General features: G+C 42.4%; 1 protein-coding gene and 1 non-coding gene across 2 annotated transcripts in view; both read right to left on the reverse strand.

Annotated features, from left to right (window-relative positions):
• Positions 1 to 21599, reverse strand: part of NLGN1 (neuroligin 1) — a 631206-nt gene that overhangs the window by 505232 nt on the left and 104375 nt on the right. The gene's annotated exons all lie outside the window — the stretch shown is intronic.
• On the reverse strand, positions 3347 to 3463 carry LOC112549946. Its single transcript, XR_003093586.1, has one exon. It is a non-coding gene; the product is annotated as a U5 spliceosomal RNA (small nuclear RNA).

A 21599-nucleotide genomic window follows, 5' to 3' on the forward strand; every position in this document is an offset into this window, starting at 1 on the left:
TTTTTTAATTTATTTGGCAATCCCCGCAACAAGGCTCCTCCGGCAGCCCGCGTTTTGCAGCCTGTCGCCTCCCGGACGCTTGCACAGGGCAGCGAGGTCTAGGCGCGGGCATCTGCTCCCTTCGCGAAGAAATACAGCGATGCACGGAGAGATCTCTTCTTTCCAAACCCCATCCAAGCCAATCACATAAAACAATTATATCCCAGCCGGAATTGCAGCTCCTCCGCAGCCAGCCCGGTCCGTGGCAGATGCGAGCAGGAGGCGAGCCCCGGCGGTGCTGCCCCGTTACTCCTCTCCGGCCGCCGCCGGCGCATCCTGCTCAGCCCGGGGATTTCTCGCCATTGCAAATTGCCCTCGGGATGAGCCCCCGCTTGCTGGATGTCCAGACGTGTGATCTCGGAGCATCGGTGGGCGACTGAAGATGGGGGTGGGTGTGTGTGTAGGTGTGTGTGTTTTTTAACCTTTTTTCCCTTTTTTTGGATGCTGGATGCACTGCTCGCTAAAAAAAAAAAAATAATAATAATGCCGAGAACCTTGGTTTTCCCCTATTCTAGGTTTCAACTCCAAACTGCTGCTGGGTGAAAAATGGTACAAAGATACCCCTAGTGGCTCAGCCCTGAACGGCAGGCGAGATGCCACTTGAAGCGCGCACTGCTTCTAGAAGTTCAATGTCAGGATGCTGCTCAGGTGAGCTGTGAGCCCAGCATCCTTGCACGGGGACGCACGGCCGTGTCGCCGGCTTGGCGTGGCACAGAGTTTTTCTTTACCTTGGTGGATAGAGCCTGGCCGGCTTGCTACAAAAAGAAAAAAGCTCTTCATCCTTGTAAGGGGCGAATGCAGATGTTAGGGGCGAATGCAAATGTTCTTCCATCTAGGCGTGCAGATTTTCATTTCAGGTGTGTGGACGCAGTCACGCAGACACACGTGCCATAAAATGAGGCGGATATCACACATCGATTCTGCGTGGATTATACGTCTGGTTTATATGTCGGGAAAACATTTCAGGCTAAGAGATACTGATATGAAAGAATAACTGCTCTTACTGCGGTCAGTTCAAAAAGTCCCTCATCTGGACTTCATATTCTTTATGACTGTTTCTCGCCTGTTATTTTAGCAGCTTTTCTTTTTTTTCAAACTTTCTATTAGTCTGTGGAGTTGATTTTTAATTTGTAAATATTCTCCTCCGCGATTGAACTGGCGACCAGTCTCACAAGGTCCCTTCCAGCCCTAAACTTCTGTGAATGAAAGGTAACAATGCCAGATAGATCTGGGGTGGGGATGGTAGGACGAGTAACTCTCCAAATTGAGAAATGAGAGCACATTTCAAAAACAACCCTTCTGCAAAGCTTACCTCCAGCCCAAACGAAGGCTTTTTCAACAAAGCCATTAACATCTAATATTCTGCAGGAAATGCTCCTCCTTCTCCTTACAACACTCCAAAATATAGACTTTTAACAAATCTCATTTTAAAATACTGGTATTAATCAAGCACAGCACTCTTGTTCATGACTCCAGTGTGCCTATTGCCTCAGGCAAGGTCTGAAAGTGCCATAAATCTGATAAGTTTTTATGATCCTTACCCAACCGCAGGCCCTCCTGGAATTCAGTGGCAGTTTCACGCTAAGGCCCAGATCCTCAAAGCTATTCAGGTGCCCAAATAGCTCTGAGGATCTGGACTTGAGTGTCCCTAATGAGGATGAGAGCCCACCTGCAGTAGCAATGAATTCTGTAGCATTTCTGCACAACCTGAACCATCTTGGCATTTTGTTTGTAGGGTTTGTCTTCAAAGTCCCATGGCCTTCAAAGCTCCCCACTACTATCTAATTTGCCACTTTCACTGCTGTTGAAAACGGGCGCTGTGGTAAAAACGAGGCAAGCAAGTCCACTACGCATTGTCCAGGCTATGAAATCAGATTTGTATGATTGTATTCTTCTCCCTTAAACAGGAGAAAAGGCTTTCCAGCCCAGAAATAGATTCTGTTGAAGAAATCCATTTATGACTATCAATCAATCACATGCCACCAGTTAGACTGAAACATCCACCAAACAACAGTCAATGCTGTTATTAGAGAAAGGAAACAAAAAAGAAGTACTCTGTCACTGAACTTGGTGGCTGCCATCCAGGAGTGGTTTTTTTTTGGCTGGGGTACTGCCCTGTTCAGAAATATGGGAAAATAATGTTAAAACGAGATAAACGAATTCTTGTCTCTTTTGCACAGGCTGGTCACAACTGCTGATGAAATGCAGAAAGCTTCCTTTTTCAGCTCTTCAAAGAATGTATGTAGTTTCTCTTCCTACCAAGAGGCTTCTGAAGGAACAACCAGACATCAGGAAAGGACTGACCATTTTTTCTCTCTGTCAAAACTCCTGTTGGACTTGCATTTATTTCCCCATCTCATCTACACCACACTCATCCCAGGACTAGCCAGCTTCCACTTTACCCTTTCATAATCTAATGCAGTCTTTACAAATCTCATGCGGGAAAAATCTTCAAGTTTGTTGTTTTAACCAATCAAGGCTCTTTTCAAATCCCTCTTCTACCTGCCTTTCACTGTCTACATCAACATGTCCTTGTTTCAAAGACCTCAGCCTATCTAGCTATATATACAATAAGGGTATTTGGACTCATTTGAAACATGCCTATCTATCTCATTTGAAACAGGCCTATCTATCTGTATATATAATAAGGGTATATGGACTCATTTCAAATAGAATTTCAACCTTGATAGAAATAAATGGATATCTAATTTTAAAGATGTTCTGAGAATTACGCACCACAAAAAAAAAGAAAATTCGAACCCTGATGCAAAGGTATTAATAGATAGCCTGTTTGTGAGCTGAAGATGTTACTCAGACCAACCTACAAGGCACTGAGCAAAATGAAAGGATGAAAGAAAATAATTTTTGGATCCAGCTGAGCCCTGAAATAGTTGTATTTCACTCCTTCAAGTGAAATTAAGCAAAGAGAGCGGGGTAAATCTTTCTGATCTGAGAAAGTAACCCAGCAGCACACACTGCTCCCATTTCTCAGCCTCAAGAGGAGCTCTGTACACCCCACATAGTCATCCAGACTGAGGTGTCTACCTGACCTCTATAAAAAGCAAAATCTGCAACAGACAGATGAGAAGAAAATATAAATCCTTCTGCAGCCTAACGGGTGAGATGAAGTTTGTCAAAGCATTGCCCAGGAATTAGATTTAAATGTTTCCTGAAATCATTTTTGCGGCATGCAAAATACTGTTATAACTTACGATATAGACAACTTTTCTTGTAAAGCTTTAGATTATTTAGACTTTGCAGGTGCTTCTACATGTGGCAAGGGTTTCATCCCCTAATTTTTTTTTTTTGCCCCACCTGAACGGGGCCTCGAAAAATTGTGCGAAGACTTGTAACTGTTCCTCTCCATGGAAATCTTTAGTAAAAAGGTAAATGATTTATACAGTTTGAAGAGAAACTGGAATATATTGAAATGGCGGGTTTTTAACTGAAACCCACCGTTTCAATTTTTCATGACATTACGGCAAGGGGGCTGATCCTTTTCTTTCGTTGTTGGAGCCTGTCCATGGCCAGGGGGTGAGCTGCCAATGGGCTGAACAGCTCTTGAGCTGCAGGAGGCCCCAATTCTTTCCTCTGTGGTGGCAGCAACCCCTGGAGCCACCCAGGAAGGCCGCCAGTGAACCATGTGATGCCCTGGCCAGCTTGGGGTCAGGGACGAGCTGGATCGGGCTAGGTGTTGCCTCCAAGCTGGTGCAGTACCCAGCCCACTAGCAGCCTGCCCAATGGCCCCACGGGGTACCAATGCCACAAAGGGAAGTCAGAAGCGGCGAGGGGCCTGATCCTTTTGTTTTGCAGAGCCTGCCCACCTCTTCCATAGCTGGGGGGGCGAGCTGACAGCTGCAACACATCATTGCAAACATCCGGATGTAGTTTAGTGTACAACAACGCAAAGTCGTTTAAAACCCCTAAAACTCTTGAATGTGTGATGCTAGTAAGTCACACAAAGTGACATTTTCATTGCATGTACATGTTAACGGCATCACATGTGCAAGCGCCCTGCATTCCCAGAAAGGAGACATAAGCTAACTCTAATATGCAAATAGAAACGGAAGGATTATTGAGGGATTTAAACAATTCTTACTATCATATTTACTTGCATATAAGATGACCATGAATATAAGATGCCCCCCGCAATAAGCAGATTTTATAGAAGAAAAATGTATTAATTTGTTCTGATCTTCCAGGTATTGAATCTAAGTATTGGCGGGTTGTCTTGAATTTCTGACACCCCACTGCTACAGCAGAGACAATTGTGACTGGGGGCAGGGGGGTTAGGTGACCCCCCTGCCTTTTGCCCCACTGACTTCTTTCCTCTGCAGTCTTCCTGACCCCCTTGCCACCTGCACCCCTCCTTAGCCCCACGCCCCCAGTCTCTGCCTCTTCCCCCCACACCGCCTTCCCCACCCGTTACTGCCATACACTGTCAGTCTGCTCCAACCTGGCCAGGCAGGGGCAGGACTTTCCATGTGTTCCCTGCGCAGGAGAGGCCCCAGCCTCCAGATCCAACCCATGCCTGACAGTAAGGGGGAAAGAATAGGGTGAGCAAGGAAGTAGGGGAAAATACTGCATAGGGGAAGTGGAGAGAGGACGGGAGGCTGTTGTGGGTCTGATTCTGGCTCTGACCCAGACTCAGGACCAGTCTCACGGCCACAGCAGCTGCCTGCTCCCCCCTCTGCTTCATATGCAAATACGATGAGAGGCTTTTTTCCCTATGCTGATTGGAGGAAAAAAACCTTGTCTTATATTTGAGTACTGTGGTGGTGTTCATTAATTGCCTAGCTCAAGGCAGGTCATTAAATGGTTTCTTCTAACTAACTAATTTAAATATTTTCTTTGGCTTTATAACACCTAGTTAAGATTCCTCACCTTTGCCCATTTACAAACTCTTTAAGTTATTCATGATGGACCAAACCCTTAAATGAAGATTTTTTTGTCCATCTACCAACTTAGTTGTGAAATAGGTTCAGTAATCAATTTGATGGTCAATATTCTTTGGTTTTAAGTTATCAGAAGAAAAGACCCACTCTGTAATGTGTAAGCAACTGTTAAAAAACATACACGGAAAGAGAGATACTGAAGTGACATTAAGTTAAATAATCATCAGTGATTACTTGCATTTTGTTTTGCTGATTTTCCCCTTTCTTTAATAATAGAAAAATCATGTAATGGTGAATATTTTGCTTGGTTTTAACTGTGGTGTCACTAAGACAGGGGTGGGCAATTATTTCGGGTGGAGGGCCGCTTACTGAGTTTTGTCAAGCCATCGAAGGCCACATGACAGGCAACCAGGGGCAGATAAATATTAATTTTTAAAATTTTTTAGGGGCCCAGCAGGCCGGATAGAATGGCTTGGCGGGCCGCATCCGGCCCATGGGCCACATTTTGCCCGCCCCTGCACTAAGAGATGGCAAAGCACTGCTAGCAGGAGTCGCTTTTCTGAACTGGCCTTGGGAGACAGTTGCAAAGATCTGGCCAACCAATTCTCATCTCATTACATTGTTAGTAATTTGGGGAATAATTATTACTTCATACTCAACAACTTGAAACAACCTTTTCTTTCCTGTTCTACTTAAGCATTGCACTTGTACTGGCTGGTGGGGAGAACAAACTACTTGCCTTGTACTGACTGTGAGGGAGAAGGCCCATGCTGTTCTATCAAACTTCCTAAATGTATCCTAATATTTCACTGCTCCTAATTGACAATAGTGATAGCAGCACAACAGGCAACTTGAAGGAACATCCGTGAAGCTATTAAGATCATTTTCATGCCATTACTAACTGTGTTTAATGGTTTTTAAAGTATCTTTGATTAAAGGTTACAACATTAAGAGGTAGCTATAAGCTTGAGTTTTCTGATCTCCAGTTGCAACCAGTAGGCTGCCTGCAATGAAAAATGTTCAGATATTATAAGGTATTCTCTTCTATTTAGAACCTCTGCTCCCTGCAGGTCCATTCATAGCATCTGACAAAGCAAGCTGTTGCTTGCAAAAGCTGGTGCCTCTCTGAATTAGTCTTTAAGGTGCCACTCCGCCCTGCCTTCTGTCTAACTTCAGACTAACATGGCTAACTACCTCTCTGTGTTCTCTTCTGTAATCCTTCTCAGATATTACTGAGCTGACACCTTGTACTTAGATCAATTCCATCTTCTACTGACCTAATGTTAAATGATGAAATGAATGCCTGTCTGCTTTTAGACTTATTCTCCTACAAATGATGGACCTCTTTCATTCTTAAAAAAGTAAAAAAAAAAAATCATTCATTCTTTTGGATGAGGATGCTCTTTTTAGATATAGGTTACTTGTCTAATCCTCCCCACATCTTTAACGTAGGGAACTAAACCGAACCTTAATAATAAGTGTATGGAGCAATCTCCAAGGCATGTGGTCTATAGCTTTTAAGAAAACTGTGGGAACAGGCTAGTTATAGTCATTACATTCTCTCATTTGACACAGTTTGGATTTTGCATACCCCAAGGACAGCTACTGGTTGGGATTTATACATGCCATTATCTGACTGGATTTATTCTCTGACATCATACAAAACACCCTTCTGGAACACTGGATTTTTTCAGTAACATCTTGCTGTTGGGGTATACTAGTTGTTTGTATGATCTAAATACGGTTCAAAGGTAGATTTCTTCAGCATCTCTATTTAGCTAGCAGTTGCAACCAGTGGTTTGCTCAAATCCCAAAGAATTTCTATGAAGCTGAATCCAGTCAACACTGAAGTTCTATTGCAGGGGTTGTCAACTGGGGGCACGTGTACCCCTGGGGGTACTTGGAAAGATGCTAGGGGGTACATGCAGGCAGGGATGGAGTGCTGCCACCCACCATCCCGCTCTGCCACCTCCCAGGAGCAGGGCCAGGGGGCTGAGGGCAGTGGCTCCCTTCTGCAGGCCACACAGGCACTGCCCAGCTGGCTGGATTCAGCAGGGGGGGAGCTCACATGCACCTCCATCCACCACCCCACACCCTGCTGTGCAGCCAGCTGCCGCCACCACCGCCCCTGCTCCCGGCCGCCGCCACCAGAAGGGGTACGCTCCTTTAAAAATGTTGAAAACCCCTGTTCTATTGAATCATTTTAAATGCACACTGGGCCTGACTTTAGTGATTATGTTTAAAATAATAGGATTGCAAGTTCCATCTCCACATCCCCTTCTGAATTGTTTCACTGTTTTGACTCGGACCTCAGCTTAACAAGAAAAACTTGAAAATGTTAACTTTCACTTTAGTCATTCCTGTGATTCATTTGGTGTAACCTGTTCTTTTTACCCTCTCCTGGGTACTGTTAAGAGACTAAAATTGATAGAGTAAAGCCACTGCAAAAGGTCCTACTGTATGTTGATTTGTAGGTCACAAGTCCTACAAGTATTTATGCTGTTTGCCAGTGAAATTTTATATGAATTTTAATATCTGTGTTCATGTTTAAAGCCCTGTGTAGTCTACAAAAGTTTTATGATATGCTTTTGTTTCATATTCCTTTTCAGAGTTCCATTTGTTCTTCAAAATCTGAGTCAGGTAATTTATTGGTTTACACTAATTATTATGTTGAAATGTTTGGGACCATAACCTTCACTTTTTATTATTCCCTGCAGTTATAAAATCAGCTTTATATTTACATTATGACAGGCTAAGCATTTCTAGTCTTTAATTCAAAATTGATTTAAAAGTTATAAATGAAAAGTTACATGCTAAACAGTGCTTTTACCTGTATTTGAACTGTGAAATGCTCCCGTACATTCACTGAGTTATTATTAAAGTTAGCCTGTATTCTTTTCATTCTAATCACTTAATAATAACTTTGTAGCATGGACCAACCTTGGTATAATTCTACAGAAGTCAATAGCATCTCGGGAGATGTTTCATTGTTTTCTCATGTTTGCATCAAAAATGGCCTTGGCAGAAAAAGTAAAATGGAGGCTGGATTGAGAAATCAGCACTTGTGAGTTAAAGAATACAGTGTCTTCCTGCATGCATCCAGAGTAGAATTGTTTTCCTGCTTTTCTTCCCAAATTCCATAAGCCAGGAAGGCTTCATATCGTGTCAATTAAGACCTATTGAAATCTTGAGTCTCTCTTATCACCAAAGAAATATCTCAGATCCTTATTTAAATCAGTCAGTAATAATATGATTGGCAAATATTTCATAATTTTACTTCCAAATATTCTTGTCCTGACTGAAGTCTGTTGGCTTGTAGTTATGATTACACTGATAACTCAATGACCAATGTAATTAGCCTGGCTGTCATTATGGCTGCTGCCCAGAAAAGCCAAACATAACAAAGAGAATTTAGAATTTCTTCCCTAATGTAGCAACTAATGTGATCCCATTAATCCAAGTGAACTCATAACAACTGGAGAAAAAAACCTATGAAGAATGTAATGACCTCCTAAAAATGTTTAAAGGTACCGAATTACTTTGCATTTGCTTATTTCATCTGCACTTATGCTTGCTTGTAATTCAGGTTTTGAATGAAGCCACGGTGTCTTGTGGATAAGACATTAGATTGGCAGGCAGGGGACCTGGATTCTATTTCTTGTTCTTCCCTACTAGGTCTTACATTTTCTGAAACCTGCATCCAAGAGTGACACTAGCCTGAGCAGACCTAGCATTTTGTTTCATAGAGAGCAGTGGAAAAGAAAAAGCAAAGGGAGGAAAAAAACCAGACGCACATTAACTAAAACTGACAAACGTGACTGCAGATTTACCACCCAAAGTTGAGAAAAAGTCAGCAGGTAAGTATGTGCTTAAGACTTTGTCAACAATATGTCCCTTTTAATGAATTTTTCGCTAGTAACCACAAAATTAAAGCGGCTCGTATAACTAGTCACTTCTACAAATCCCATCTACAGTGTGCTGATGTGGTATACAATATATTACTATTATAGTCAAAATGTTTTAAGAATAATCCACACGCTTTAAGACAGAAAGTAAAGAAAACTCCCCCTGCCTTTCAAATCTATGTCATTAATTAGGTGGCTGGAATGTAAGTCCCTACTTTGGACTCTGACCAGGACACGGGGCTGGAAACGTGTTCTTTCATGAAACTCACATTTCATGAAATGTGTACGACCACAAATGGTTGAGATGTCTCTTTTTTTTTTGTTTGTTGCATCTGAAAGGCAAAACTGCCAACAATAAAGAGGCTTCCTATTACTGTCCCAGAGCATTAGGACAGTACTAGCTCCAGGAGACCTGCATCCACTAACTCGCCCACGTCACCTCCTGCAGTTGACTGGATTTTGCTAGACTACGTAAAATGAATTTTGAGGTCTCAGGCACCCGTTCAGTTGATACGTGCCAATAAAACATAAGATATAACCATAGTTTGTATTGGCACCCTTGCTGGCAAGCCCAAAGAATTGAAGGGTCATATTATTATTTCTAGCAATGGCCCTGCCAGGTCAGAAATATTTGAGGCATGGTATAAGGCCGTGAACCTGGCGTTCTCTTTTCTACAAAGAGAAGATTTTAGCTTCCAGGGTTGCTAATAAATGAACAATATGAGGAACATTGCTTTCATTCAAAAGGAGGGACACTCCCCCACACAGTATTAAAGAATTCAGAAGGCTATAATTCCCTTGATGTCATAATACCTATGGGCATACTACGGTCATGTTATCTTACACAGACTTTAACATCTGAAGTTGTTCTTACAGGCATGCTGCTAAAAACCTTAAAGTGAAAGCTGCACAAATACTTGGTAATACATATCTATAATTAAATTGAGTCCTACTTCCAGAAGGGCATGACAAATGCATTGACTTTTTAGCACGTCTTGGCTATAAAATACTATTTTTTCCTTAAGAACACTTCTCTGCTCCTTCTACATTTGGCATTCACCGAACCTAACAAACAAAATTCCTGGCATTCACAAAAAACCCTGGTGTAGCTGTAATTACTTTTTGAGTGACAGGATTTTGGAATTCCCTCGCTGCAGAAACGAAGCCAGTTGTAGGTTGTTTTTAGGTAACTCGCAATTTCTCTGGAAGGATTAGAGAGTTCATCACTTTGCTAGTCAGGGTTAGTCTTACTTCCATTTATCTTGCTGTCACAACCTTTCCATTCCTTTTCCTTTTTTTTTTTTTCCTGCAGGCAGCTGGTATTAATACAGGATCTCTCATTTGGCCAGAAGGAAAATACAGAATTCAAGGCAAAATCTTAGGTGGCCAGTAGAGGGCACAGTCAGAGTGGTCCTACGTCTCCTATATGGTAGTGCTGGGCACTGCTGTTTCTTTACTTGTTTTGCTAGGTCAGGGGATGTAAACCAGGCATCTAAAGTATGCATTGTGTTTTCAGTTTAGCATTGAAGGCAGGATACAAACTGTTCCATGTATGCTCTGCTCCGCTCTTGGGGTTTTTTTTGTTTCTCAAGCATTCTTAATATTTGATAGTTGTGCAAGGCTTTCACTACAGGTTCACTTCCGCTATCATGAAAGAGGAATGCCTGCAAAGCTGAGTACTCCAATAAAAGCAATGTCATGCGTTTGCAAATCTGAGCAACCGTACAGAGATATTTTCATAAACATTAACCAGGATAAAAAGCTGCATCTGCCTAGCAAGGAAACAGTTTATTTCAGTTAGATCAAATCTTGAGATCTTTAATCAGTCTGTATTCAGACAAACTCCCATTAAAGTAAAAAGGAAAAAAAAATGTGAGCCTATGAAGATTTTGGAATGTCAGCTTGCCGAGCTGACAAACAGTGACATTTATACCAAGGGGAGCTTAGCAGGCATGAAGTACAAATTGCTATGATAGTGCAAACCAGAGAAAGTTCAAATGCATCTCCCCGAAACAGCAAAAGTTCCCAGAGCGCATCATGGGGCAATACATCCCAGCTATCGCTTCCCATGGGGATACAGTATGCTCCCTCCTTGGGTGAAATGGCAGTGGTTAATTGGGATAATGCTTTTCAGAAAGGTTGTGCACATAGCAGCATTAGGAAAGGGCAGCGTGGCCATTGCAAACAGGCCCAGGCGTGCACAGGAAATATGAAGTAGAAGAGTGTCTCCAGCTTTTGCCCATCCCTGTGGAAGACAGTCACAATGTGACACTAAATCTGGATCATGGCTTTAAGTACCTACATTTCATTTCTTGCCCTTTGTTGATACTTCAGGTCTTCTGCCTCCTGCAACCCCAGCAAAGGGAGACTGAGCTAAAAAGATGCAATCACAAGCCAGGACATACCAGGCATGCTTTTTTTTTCTTTATTCAAATCAATCTGGATGAAGTTTTAATACCTGGCATTTAAAACTTATTGCTCTTAAGGACAGAGCAATATTTTAAATACTTAAAATATTTCTTGTACTTTTACTTTTTAGTACTGAAATTATTATAATAATAAACCTTTGCAATTGCTTTACATCTTTTATGGATAACACTAGTGATAGGTGAGCCCCCCCATCCACCGCCCACCCCATGAAAATCCAGAGCCTATTATTGAACTGGTCTGATGAGCAACACTAGGTTAAAAAATAGGAGGTTTAAGTATTAAATGCCTGGAAATGCTTTTGCAAAATGTACTGCAGCAAAACTGTACCAAGTCCAAGAAAACCTCATTAACATAGAATAGGCAAATCATTATATCCTGATGCGAGTTTTGTTTAATTTACGAGAGGTGGAAGAATAGTGAATGTGCCTGTTAGTCATAAATTACTATTTAAGATAATTAATCAGCCACTTTTTATCCTAACAAAGAAAGTGACTCATTGATGAAAAACTGGGACAGAAGCATGCAGCTATCAGAGGGGGAGAAGTCAGAAAAAAAAATGGAAACTGCTAAAAACCCTAGTAACAAGATTGCAATCTTTTGTGCAGCAACTAAAGTTGCAGAGAGATCATGCAGTCCTGCCTGGCATACAGCATTTGATATTACTGTACTGTCTTCCATCAAGGGATAAGATTCACTGCAAATACTATGTCCTTATACTTTATCATTATTAATTGCTTATAAAGCATCATCCAAGTACATGGTCATGTACAGAGGATAATGAACATTTGCCAGCAGTTACCAAGGTAACTGCTAGGCTCTGGGCATAACTGCCAACAATTAGAAGAGTTTAGCAAGAGACTATTCTCTTAATAACCTGGGTCTGGAAATGTTAATCCCCTACATGTGCTGGAAGTTGTGTATGTAGCTTGATGGGTTTTGGCACTTCCAGGACCTGATCATTTATTTTGCAGGGGCAGCTTTGTATTGCTCCAGTCAGGGCTGTCCTTTGCTGCGGGGGGGAGAATCGGGGAGACCGCCCTGGGCCCCGCGCTTTGCGGGGTCCCGTGGAGCCAAGCAGAAGCTGGGTAGAGCGGCCCCTTGCATTGTTAAAGGGGCCTCGCACAGGCTGATTTGCCCCAGGCCCCGCACCCTACTACAGTCGTCTCTGGCTCCGGTAACACAAAGATGTCCTAAACCAGCTTATTGACCACCTTAAGGTTTCCTCTATCTGGGTTACAGGGATCCTTGAGTAGTATGAAACTGCTGCAGCTACTTCTATATCATTCCTCCCTGGGATCCTGGGTCAACTGATTTAAAGTTGGGGTTACCTGGGACAGCCAATGAGCAGCTAGTCCGGCTGGGCCCAATTAGGGAAATGCTGAGAGAGAACCAGGCACCTGGTATTGTCGGTTCCAGACATCAGGAGGTTGGATTGAAAACTCGGGTAAACGTGAACCTCCCTTTATGTTACCTGGTTTTCAGCCATTTACAGTTAGAAACTTCCTTTTGTAAAGAAAGGAAAGTTAAGGTTTTCACCCATTCCCAATTCCACTGGGAGCTTTCAGGAAAATGCCAGTGATGTGACACTTGCATAGAAATTGTAACACTGGGCACCTGGAGGGCCGTTCTGTGGTGCTGGGGCCGGAGGTATTCCTCTTTCAGTTGTGTTTTATTACAGGCTCCTTGTCTCCAGCTGATGCCCCATGGTAGTTGCATGGTGGGAGGATGAGCAGCAAGAGCAAAAGAAAGAAGCTGCCTGGGTGCTTGCAGAGCTGGTGCCACAGTGACTGTTACTGAAATGGAGGGGTCTTTACAAGGAAATACTTACTTCCTCCCCACAGCCCAGCCGCACGTGTGGAAATCCACTGGGCTGCAGGAACGTACAACGGATTTTGCAGATGTGAGAATCACAGGCACGCTATATCTCTTGGCAACCTGTCACTTGAGTAATGCCATGACATAAGGTTAATAGGGGAATGAATATGCTTACGTCTGTGGTAAGAAGTACTGTGAATCTGACATGCTCGTGTAGTTAACAAAACTGCAGGCCCTTCTTTTCTATTACTGAATCATGCAGATGATCAATCCCCGAACATGGGACAGAATTTATAAGATTTACAATAAAGATGAAGTAGAGGGAAACTTTGCTCTGCCACTCATACCATTTGCCGCACTGCCAAAGGCTTTCCCAAGATCGGCCCTGAATAACATACAGAAATCACATCCTAGGATGGAGTGGTAAAATGACAGTGGCAAATTTTGGAGGTAAACAACCTTTAGCTTTGTAAGAATGATATCGTCTGAACAAAGCTATAAGACAGTAATGGCTTCAGGTCAATATCAACATAGACCAGATACAACTAACAACCTATCAAATGAAATGTTGAGTAAAACGAGCAATTGAAAGCAACTGAAAGGAACAGGGACTGTAACAGAACAGACTTCTACACTGCAGTGCCCCTTCTGGGAAATACCAGGTTGGCTGTGAGTTCATTTATCAAGGAGATAATGACCCAAAACCAGCCTTCTTGACTGTAAAGGCCTTGGATTTTTTTTTTTTAAATAAGAGGAGTCTAGGGAACTAATTAGGAGGAAGTAGCTCCCTCTATGTCCAGAATGAAATCCCATTGAACAAATAAGCAATTTACTGACTGTAACACAAGTAGAGACAGAAGTCAAACAAGCAAGGATGATCTTGTGTGTGGCATGAATTGAACAAATACAGAACATTAAAAAACATGCTGAAGCAGTGCCTGATGTTGGAAAACTGAAACTGTTTATCATCCAATATATGGACATGCACATCTATATACATATGGACATGTACGGTACTGTTTTAATTCAGGTTAATATTATATCTTCAAGCCACTGTATTTCACACAAAGGGAAACAGAGACCAGAAAAAAGTTAATACATTTATCCATCATTATACTCCCTTAACCCAATCTCTCTGCTCTCTTACACGCCACTCAAGAGGTGGGGGATGGTATTGTTTCCTACTCACATTTCTCCGTCTCTTGGGCAATGAGATAATTGTCTTCACAAATAGTCAGTTAAGCAAATACCCCATAGTTTGCATGCTCTGTGAAGAACAGAATATTTTGTATTTCAAATCCTAGAAGGAACAGTATCATCTGGGTTGAAAACTCTGAAGGGCTCTAAATAAAAGGAATACAATACAAAGCAATAGATGGGTGGAGAATGTTAATGTTGAAGGAATCAGGTTAGGACTGGTCTTATTTTTTCATTAGAGGTCTTGAAATTGATGCATACTGCGTGTTAATATAATGTCCTGATGACACTTAAAAAAATTATATGCACACTGGGGTGCAGATTGCATTTTCCTTTGTGCTTATAAAATTCCTAACACATTTTGGGCGCTTCCACAACACACAATATAGCCCACATTATAATGATGATGCTGAATTGGGTAGTGCAATGAGTGCCGATAAGGACAAGCAAATGATGTAGAGAGGCAAGCATCCATCATCAATTCATTGTTTTCCTGTACCATTCAATACCCCATTATTTGAAAGAGATCTGAAACATGGTAGAAAAGACAAAATGAACATTCATATTGAAAGCATGGAAACTGATTTATCTGGGATCAAAATCACATATACTTAATCAGAAGAAAAGAATATTATTAATAGTCAAAAGACCTTTTTCTATGCAATTGGGTCAATAAGAGTTTTAATCTAGCATGAATTTACTGGATCATGTATAGTAAATTAGATGCTTTGAAATGTGCTCTCTCCACTAAAAAGGCCATTATAGACTACATACTCACGGGTATTAGGTAGCCCAGAGGTATTGAAGTATTTTCTCGATACAGATCTGATGCAATCACATCTGCAGCATAACAGTCAAGAGGGGGCTTTACAGTACCATTAAGATACTGAGAGACTGCAGGGCAGATTGATTTGCAAACTAAAACTAAAAGGAGCTAAATAGCCACAATGCAGATAAAGAAGCAAGTAGAAGAGGGTGGGGCAGTCACTTCGCAAGGGTCCACAAACGAGTCAAAGACATAGATACTAAAGAGGATAAATTATGGTAACAAGGGGAGGTAGGATGATGAGTAAGAAACTATTTTGGTGCAGCATTGATTAAAACTTTCTGACTGTTGGGTTGGGGAATAGCTCCTAAGGGAGGCACTAAAGGTCATGTGTCAAGCAAGTGTTTCTCAACTTTTTCAAGTTGGCAGCCACCAATTTGAAGTAAAAACAATAATGTGCCTTCTCCATTTATATTAAAAGTAAGAGAAAAAAACTGCATTGTCCATAACATGCCTCTATAATTTGTGTGTTTCAAGAGTTTGGCAGAGAACACAACCTGGAAGAGAGATGTTATTTGCTTTAGATAGTCATAAACTTCTCAGTGCCTTGTGATCCCCCCACCCCCATTCCTTTTTGTGACCCCTTTTGAGGTTGTAACCCATCAGTTAACACTGCTTGGGAAATTTAGGAGATTGAAGGACGAGCTGGTAAATGTACTGAAGGGAACATTTCGGCACTAGCAGGGAGAAAGGCTAAATCACCTAATGGGTCTTTTCTGCTGATAGGCTTCTTCAGTTATGGTTCCATTATCTTAGCATCTCATGATCGATATAAAGAAGAGAATAGGGTTTGGGGAGCATAATAAGGCAGGCTGGAGCAGGAGTCCAAGGAATAAGGCCACACACACACAAACACACAGGCCTTTTGAAATTTCTGCCCCTCTTTGCTTTTAATTCCTGTTATTTAGAGCGCTGGCCAAGAGAAATGCTGATTCCCAAAAGAAAGAAGCAGATCTTAAAGATATATAATATTTTTCATGTTGCCCGCAAACTGATCATTTAAACTGATCATTTAAACCATTACTTTAACACGCCAGCCCCCACACCCAACCTCTTCAATCATTCTTTTCTCTTTGCTTTCCAACGAATCCTTCATACTTCCTGTCTGGCTGGTTTTCATTATCAGCTGTTTTTCGCAAAGCCAACCAGGGGTGGATCCAGGGAGATGCAACGGTTTGGATGCACTCCCCATTCAGTTGACTATTCTGCAGGAGCAGCAGCTGGGGGCTGTTTTTTAAGGCCCCGAAGCAAGTAAGAATTCCCACCTCCCTTTCTCCCTGCTCAGTGACAACCCCTCTCCCAACCCCTTCCTTCCCCCACCTCACTCCTGTTGCTGTCTCCAGCTGCCTCAAAGGCAAGAGCAGGGGGGAGCTCCAAAGTGGTTCCTACCTGTTCCAGCTGGGCTGTGCAGGGAGTTGGGCTCAGACATGGACAGCAACAGCAGCAGGCATGTCCCTCCTTCCTATATAGTCCCCCTGGGTGTTCCCTGCCAGCCTGCGAGCAGACACAGAGGAAGAGAACCTATTCCACTGCTGTCGCTGCTTTTTCTGTCTCTAGACCAGGGGTGGGCAAAATGCAGCCTGTGGGCCGGATGCAGCCCGCCAGGCCATGCTATCCAGCCTGCAGGGCCCCTAAAAAATGTAGAAAATTAATATATGTCTTCCCCTGGCTGCCTGTCATGTGGCCCTCGATGGCTTGCCAAAACTCAGTAAGCGGCCCTCCACCCGATATAATTGCCCGTCCCTGCTCTAGACAAGCTGGCTCCATGTGCAGCCTGGCTGTCACAGGGCAGAAGTCGCTCTAGAGCACCCTCCCGCTGCCCCCCAACTGAGAACAGCAGCAGTGGTGGGCAGCAGACGGGAGATGGGAGAGGGGGCAACAGGCAGCTGAGCGTGGAGGAGCAGGGAGCAGGGAGGGAAGATTCTTATCAGCTTGAAGGACTTAAAATAGTCCCCCCACTGCTGCTCCTTTGGCATGGTCTGCCCACCCCAGTTTTTGGCAGGGGAGGGAAGGCTGGGAGTTGGGTTGCAGCCATCCCTGCAGTGCTCCTGCACCCCTCCTCCAAAATCCTGGATTCACTCAGGGAACTTATTCTACATTTGGTCTCTTAAATCCTTGATAGCTTTCATCATTTGTGTCCAGTTACTTAATGTGTCCCCCCTGTCCCTGACACTGTTTACAGTCGCTTTTCCCTGATTTTTCAGAAATTTAGTTCTGGAGAACCTTTAAGATTTGGTGTCTTCAGTGTGTGATGGACTTCTCCACAAATTACCTTGGGGGGGTTCCTGAAAAGTCACGTTTAGCCACACGAGCCTCCTCTTACATCTTTTAGGTTTAGGTATTTTATGAATGTATTGCGCTTTAAGTTACAAAGTGCTGTATGTAATTCAAACCCACATGAATATGGATGCGCTCATTAGGAGTGTTTCTTTTGTCACTCGTCTCGTTAGTGTCAGAGTACCCTTGGGAATAAAATACTTAATTCTAAGCATTTGGGTGCAACAGATTCTCACTTACATTTTTCAAGCCTTTGGAAAACAAAACACTCCTTTGATGATTGGAATGGCCAGCTCACTGTCTATACATTATAAATGCAAGAGCAAAATCTCACATTTCTTTAAGAGCACAATGGCTCCCCAGAAATCCTAAAACTGTTCTCATAGTTGGCTGCCTCTCGAACATGCTGTCTTATCTGTATTCTCCCTGTTTATTTGGAAACCTAGACTACCCTGGGTAAAAAGAGATATAGTTAGTGACTGTGACTGGCTTGTTTGTTTCTGCAACACCATTAATGGTTAGGCTTTGTCTACACAAACTTGAGAAGGTATGATAGCACCTTGTTAATTAGAAGTATTAGATATTTTTCTGGGTTGCAGGATTGAAGAAGAGAGCAGAGACACACACTGCATATATGAAAAATCCACACCCTATAAAACACAATATTTAGGTTATGTAACATAAGAAGAATTTCTTCAATATTAGGGACGTACTCACAAAGTAGAAAGGAAAATTGCATCAACACTCTATAGCCTTGAACCTGGACCCTCAGCCTGATGAGCATAGTTACTCATAGACTTCATAGACATTAGGGCTGAAAGGTACCTTGGAAGATCTTCCAGTTCAGCCCCCTGCCCCAGGGGCAGGAAGTCATATTTTCATAATTTCATAGTGGGTAGGGTCAGAAGGGCAGACCTTGAAGTCCGACCCCCTGCCATGGGCAAGAAAGAATGCTGGGGTCAAACGACCCCGGGAAGGTGATTATTTAGCCTCCTTTTGAAGACCCGCAGGGTAGAGCGAGCACCACTTTCCTTGGAAGTTGGTTCCAGATCCTAGCCGCCCTGACTGTGAAGTAGTGCTTCCTGATGTCTCGCCTGAACCTACTCTCAGTCAACTTGTGGCCGTAAGTCAGCAGGGGTCATAGGATCCCAGCAAGATAAACATTCAAATGTCTCTTGAAGGTGTTCAAAGTAGGTGCTTGAACCACCTCTGGCGGCAGTCTATTCCAGACCTTGGGGGTTCAGACAGTAAAGAAGTTCTTCCTTATGTCCAGCCTGAAACCATCATGGAGGAGTTTTGACCATTTGACCTTGTCATCCTTCGGGGCGCTCTGGTGAACAGACGTTCCTCCAGATCCTGGTGAGCACCCCTGATAAACTTATAGGCCCCTGATAAACCAGATCACTCCTGAGCCTGCGCTTTTCCAGGCTGAAGAGTCCCATAGCTCTCAGACTCTCGTCATAAGGTCTGTTTTCCTGACCTCTGATCATGCTCTCCTCTGGACTCTCATGCCAGCCTACTATCTTACAATTAGTCAGCCAGGCTGGTCAAGACTGTCCTGAAGCCTTCAGCAGGGCCTAGCCCTCTGCCCACTCACTGACATCAGAGTAGCTGGGATTAATTGATCCTCCAGTTCCCCAACATAAACCCCTGACCTGAACAGGAAGTACCTGGGCAATAGGGTTCAACCTGGTTCTAGACTGCCTTCCTGTTCCCTGTGGTTTGTGCTTGACTTGATTTCCTCGTTTCTAACCTTGCTTGCTCTCTGTCTCTGCCTGATTCCCTAGTGTCATGCCCCAGCTTGTTCCTAGATCCAGCTCTCTGCTTTCTCCTTGCTTCTTGACCTGGCTTGCCTGCTGACTCCACTCTGCTTGATCCCCCGGCTTCCTGAATCAGCCTGTTCCTAGACCCTATACTTGGATCAACCTCCTGGCTTCCTGATGTGGCTTGTTCCTGGAATCTGCTTGTTCTTCCTAATCCCAAATTTGTCTGCCCATAACCCAGTGTGCCTTGCTCCTCTGGAGTTAAAATACTTTCTTCATAACTTACAGTGCACAGTACCTTTATGAGTTACAAAACTGGTGCAACCAATAGCAAGATTAATTGTTTTTCTTCCCTTGGAGTTTGGTGGTTGCAGTCTGGGGAATCTTGAAATTATTTTCTGTGAAACCAGTTATCAATATGAGATGTTGCGTATCCCTCCAAAATTAGCCTAAATTGTGTGAGATTTATGATAAAACTTAGGCCAAAGAAATATTTAGAGAGTTCATAGCATCATGGGCTGGAAGACTTCATGAGGTCAGCTAATCTAGCCTTCTTAAAGGGAAGTTCTCTAAGTGACACTTGAACTCACAACCTTCATGTCACATCCCCAGTAATGTTCAATAAATATCATGTGCTGATCCACTGCTCTACTGCAGCAGGTATTAATTCTGATGTCTATAAATTATCCTGGTGAATATTTATTTAATTTTTAATTTACATAATTTTAGACTGGAGACATGATCTATTCCATTATCTACTTCACTTTAAGATTAATTTTATTTAGAATCTTTTCATCCTTGGATTCTGAGAAGACACCAAGACAGCATTGCAGATATGAAGATACTGAACACTAAAAAACATATAGTATGTGAGGGATTTACATAGAATGCCATTTTATGTTCATTGTTATTTTGATATTTAGGGTTATAATATCAACTCACTTGCTGGATAACTGAATAAGTCCTAGTTATAAATTTCCTGGACAAAAGATCATTAATTATTAGTGTTTTAGTTATAGGTTCTTAAGGCCTAATGCTTCAAGTAGCCATGGGGAACTTGGTCAACATGAAGTATGCCATAGTAATGAGCATAAGTGTGTTGCCTATTAGCCATTGTTGAAAGGGCCTGAATATAAATATATAGAAACTAGACATAACAAAGTAAATGTAAGTGATTTATAGCAAAAATGAAACTTAAGATAACAGAATGAAACTTAACGCACCAATCAGGTACTGAGCATACACGGTTACTAGGTTACTTTAGAGCAATTGGGAAGTCCCAGGAACTGGCTCGGACCAGAAAAAATTGCTCAAAACTGGGTCAGTGGAGTGAAACGGGCATGCGCCAGATGCTGCATCTGTACCCCAATATGGGACTTATGGCGAGGTGGAGTAGGAGGGGGGCCATAGAATCGCAAGTAGTTCACGTTGCAGCCTGATCAATTGCGCAGGGTCCCCAAGACAAATATCTCACTTTAAGTGAACAAGTCGTCTCGCCTGAAAACCGCAGAACACCAAGCCAGCAATGTCTCATGTGACTCGGTAACAGAATAGAATAACCAAGTATGCTACACCTATTGGTGTGGTAAGTATGAAATAAGAATAATACAAATAATTCTGGAATCGGTAAAGTAGTTGTAACCTGTAACTGTACTTGTAATTGCTTTTCTGTAGTATTATTATCAACAGAAACAGGAGCAGCAATTTCTCTCATATTTTTGTGTTTTGTGTGTTTGTGTATGTTGTGTTTTGCATTGTTTATGAAAGCTAAACAGTTGTACAAGCGATCTAAGGAGTGGTAAATTAGTTAATACGTTGTGCATAATAAAGGAAGCTTAATGGTTAATAACACCCACCTCAGAAATCTCCTCAGTGCTTACCCTTCACACTCCTACATGCCAACTCCTAACAAGCCGTACCCTTCGGCCCTGTAACTTTACGGCCCTCACACAGTAACAAAGTACTTGAAGGATTCAGTTTTTCAGTCTGCTAGATACCTTGTCACTTATTTACTCTGACACTTAATACTATGTCACTTAATACTATGACTACCCCGTGGAAAGAAGCTACTGCAGTCCCTCCATCAGAGACCATTATAATTTCCCTCCACATGGCAGTGGAGACATTACAACACTATATGAAAAATCTTCAAGAAAACATAAGACACAAAAGTGCCCAAGAGATGATTTTTTAATAAAACAAAAATCAAATAATAACAAACTCATGTAATTTTTATTATTATACTGATTAATGGAGAGGTGATATATCTTTGGTATTATATACACCATGCACAAAAGAAAAAAATGTGACAAGTGGAAGTGGGTCATCTGAAACATTAATCATATAATCCATCCAATCAAGAAGAAAATGTCCTGAATATTTAAAATTGAATTGTGTCTGTCCTATTTGCATTACTCTTAATCTTACCTCTATATCCAAGGATGTCCATAGA

Source organism: Alligator sinensis, unplaced genomic scaffold, assembly GCF_000455745.1.
Source record: "Alligator sinensis unplaced genomic scaffold, ASM45574v1 scaffold379_1, whole genome shotgun sequence".
Lineage (NCBI taxonomy): Eukaryota > Metazoa > Chordata > Crocodylia > Alligatoridae > Alligator > Alligator sinensis.